This window comes from Cryptomeria japonica, chromosome 10 (genome assembly GCF_030272615.1).
Source record: "Cryptomeria japonica chromosome 10, Sugi_1.0, whole genome shotgun sequence".
Classification (NCBI taxonomy): domain Eukaryota; kingdom Viridiplantae; phylum Streptophyta; class Pinopsida; order Cupressales; family Cupressaceae; genus Cryptomeria; species Cryptomeria japonica.
This window is the reverse complement of record NC_081414.1, coordinates 797,970,991-797,975,009: the sequence shown is the minus strand read 5'-3', so window position 1 is coordinate 797,975,009 and position 4,019 is coordinate 797,970,991.

Here is a 4,019-nt window from a genome sequence, read left to right as displayed (position 1 = left end):
TGGTTCAGATATGTGTTGGAAGATGTGTTTAGATGTTGTTTTGGGTATTGCCATGGCGTGTGGAGATTCACATTGAGTATTTTATATTAGAATAGGTTATGTGTCTGATTGATTGTTATTTCTACACATTGTGTTTCGGTAATGGCTTTGGAGTATGTATGAGTGTGTGCAAATTGTTGGATCAATCATGGAAGGATGTATTGTAACATGCTTTTGTTCTCTCTTTTTTTTGGAGTGGACCAATTTAAGTATTTTACATCCAGGTGACTTATTTTTTATGTAATATTGTTTATTCTATTTTGGTCAACCCTTAATTAGGATTTAAATGTTGTATCTCATATTTAAGATGTGTGGATGGATAAATTGTGTGAGAAGTGTATGCAAATGATTTTCAAGCAGATTTGATTTTGTGGTTGTCTAAAATTTAGTTTCAGAAGAGCTTTGAAGGTTTTATATTTTGCAGGATAGTGTATTTTAATAGTGAAGATTACTAGAGATATTTTCCATGATATTGATCACTTGATCTAGTTGCTCAAAGATAATTTTATGTTTAGGAGAATCTTTCTCAATTTCAATTCAACTATTTCATTCATTTCTAACTGACAATGAATCCTTCAACAACAGTTTGTATATTTTCATGAAGTGGTATTCAGTTGAGCAATTTCTCTTTGTATCTTGCCCAAGGTTGTGCGGCTTAGTTTTGCAAGTCCTTCAAGTGTTGTCGCCCCTTTGCAGTAATCCTAAAATGGTAAATATTGTTATTCATATTGTGAGTTGAATTCTCACTTTTGTTTTTCCATGTAAATTTTGTTGCCATTTCAGTAGAAAGAAATATTGTTGATATTCAATAAGGATATTGAGAAGGTTGTTGAAGATTATTGATATAAGTGAAGAAGGATGATAACTATCTTTATAACATTATTTTGTCATTGATATCAAGAAATTGATCATCTGATTCAGTATGATGTTTCCATATCTTGAGAAGATTGATTTGAAGAGAATTAAGATGTCGGTAAAAGACACAAAAAGAATGTGATGAATAAGGGTAGAAATAGGTTATTCAATGGGCAACTATTACCGAGTTAGACAATGATGAGATCATGATGTTTAGATTGTTTTGATATCCTACAAATGTTGTTGATTGTAAGGTTAATACTATACTATGTCACCAAATAAACAACCTAGTTGGTAAACCCTAAGGAACCTAGTTGATAAACCCTAGGGTTATCGATATCGGTTAATGAAGGCGAAATGTCTATCGAGTAAAGTTTAGTATTTACCGAGTTGCAACCGAGTTATGACAGTGCACATTGGATGGATAAAAGCATTATTTAATGAAGGACAATGACTAGTTGGAGATGTATAAATGATTGGTATGTCATGCATGAAGTTTTCTAAGGATCTATGGCAAAGGAAAATTGGCAGGAAGATCTATAGCACAGATTGAACTGCAATAACCTTGTGCAAGTTCCAAGAAGGGAATGCAAGTCCCGAGGCAAGGTAAAATGTTTTCAGATCGGAAGGGTACATTGAACCTAGTCAAGTTTGAAGATTTGATGGCTAATATTGATCATGGGAAATGTGATCAAGGAGATTTAGTGGTTAGCAATTGTTTATAAATAAAGAATTATTAATAAACAATGTATGCGGGCAAGTGTATGCATAGGGATGCTACATAGTGATTATCGAGCACAAAAGCTTGAAGACCTGTTTGAATAATAGAGTAGAGAGCCTAATAGAGGGATAAGATAAGTCCTATGACTAGATTGTTTTGAGCAAATAAGAATCTTCTTTAACATTTTAGATGTGAAGTTGCAGATAGATTTTTATTACTGTTACTTTGTAAGTGACAGAAAATCTCTTAACTGAGTGGACTTAACAGTCTTATTTGTAAACCCTCTAGCAAGGTAACATTCTCAATGAGTGTTTGAAATCCTTTGACAAGGTCACTTCTAACAAAGTGAAGATCCTAATAGATCTGAGGGAAATCCCTTAACCAGGTCACAACTAGCAATGTGTTTGTAATCTTTAATAGGATTTTCTTTTAACTGATCATACTCTAGAAGAGTATAATTCTTAGTAGGTCCAAAATCTCACAATGGTTTTTCCCTATTTGGGTTTCCACATTAAATCTGGTGTTATGAGTGTTATGATGATTATGTGTTATTAAGTTTGTATGTTTAGCAGTTTTTGGTTAAGTTGCTGAAGTATAAGTTATCGAGGTTGAATCTGTTGATTTTATGGAAGTTTAAATTTGTGTGATTCACCCCCCCCTCTCTCATCTTGTTAGCTATTGGAGTCTATACTTTACATTAAGTATCAGAACTATCAATTGGTATTAGAGCTTTGGACTCGGGAAGAAAAATTTTAAAGGTACTTGATGCAAAGATCCAAAGATGTATAAAAGGGATGCACCGAAGTTGAACAAGTCAAGTTTCTCCACATGGAAGAAAAGGATGAAGCTGCATTTATCAGGAATTGGAGAATATGCAACATATTATCTGGAGAATGATTACATTGCACTGAGCATTAACCCTATGACCTTAGAAGAGATAAAAGAAAAGCAAGAACATATTCAAGCTATGATTGAAATAACATCAGCATTGACTGACTCAGAGTTTAATGATCTAGAAGGTTGTAATGATGCAAAAGCAATGTGGACTAAGCTCATATATTTGTATGGACGTGATGAACATGTTCAAAGAGAAAAAGTAGATAGTCTAAGAGGACAACTTGAATCCATGAGGATGAATGAAGGTGAGAACATAACATAATAGAGTACAAGACTAAAGGAGATTGTCAATCAAATTAAAGGAGTAGGTGGAACTATTGAAGAAAACGATATAACAAGTAAGTTGTTGATAACCCTTCTACCAGCTTATGCTATTCAAGTCTCTACAATCAATGAATTAAGGTCTGTACCTAACATGCCAGTTTCTTTAGATGCTACTATCGGTAAGCTACATGCATTTGAGTTAAGTAATTTTGATAACAGTGGGTCTTCGGTAAACAAAGTAGAATTTGTATTCAGTTCTTTTCATATTGGTGAATCTGATGACTACAATGATTGAATGAGTAAGTACTCTGAAGGGGATCACAGTGGAGCAAGTGAAAGATTTTGTAAGAACATGGAAAAAGTACACAAACTATATGAGGAAATCAAGAAGCAAGAAGAATTTGAAGCATTATTAGCCAGAAGGTTACTGAGAGGAAAAGGTAAGTATAAAGGAAAGCTACCTTTAAAATGTTTCAATTGTGATAAAATAGGACATATGGCTTCTAACTGCCTTGACAAAGAATCTAGTGAAAAGAGTGAATAGCGAGATAATAGGTAGAAAGACAACCAATATAGAGGACACCGAGACTTCAGAAGGAGAGATAGAAAGACATGTCTAGTAGCTGATGAGGAATCCAACGATGACAAATCTGATGAAACTGATATAGAGGAGGTTGTTTATGTGGCTATTAAAGATGGATCTGATGAAGAAAGGTCTAAAGAAAAAGCCCTAATATCTCACATAAATAATAATGATTCTTGGATCATAGACAGTGGATGCTCACATCACATGACAGGTGATAAACACAAGTTTGTTAAATTAGAAGACTATGATGGAGGCTATGTAAGATTTGGTAATGATGCACCATATTCGGTAAAAAGATATAGGATCTATAAGACTTCTTGACAATGCCAAATGTGATGATGTATACTGGGTTGAAGGTTTGAAATACAATTTGTTGAGTGTAGCACAACTAAACAATACAGGATACCGAATAGAATTTCAGAGAGGAATTGTCAAAGTTCATGACAGGCATGGAAAGTTAGCTGCTACTGGGACACAAACAAAAGGTAATACATTTCATCTTGACTCAACTCAAAACAAGTGTCTTTATGCAAAGATAGATGATACTTGGTTATGGCATAAAAGGTTTTGTCATGTAAATTTTGATAATCTGATCAAAATAAGTAAGAAGCACCAAGTAAGAGGTCTACCAAGTCTTGAAAAACCTAAGAATGCTAT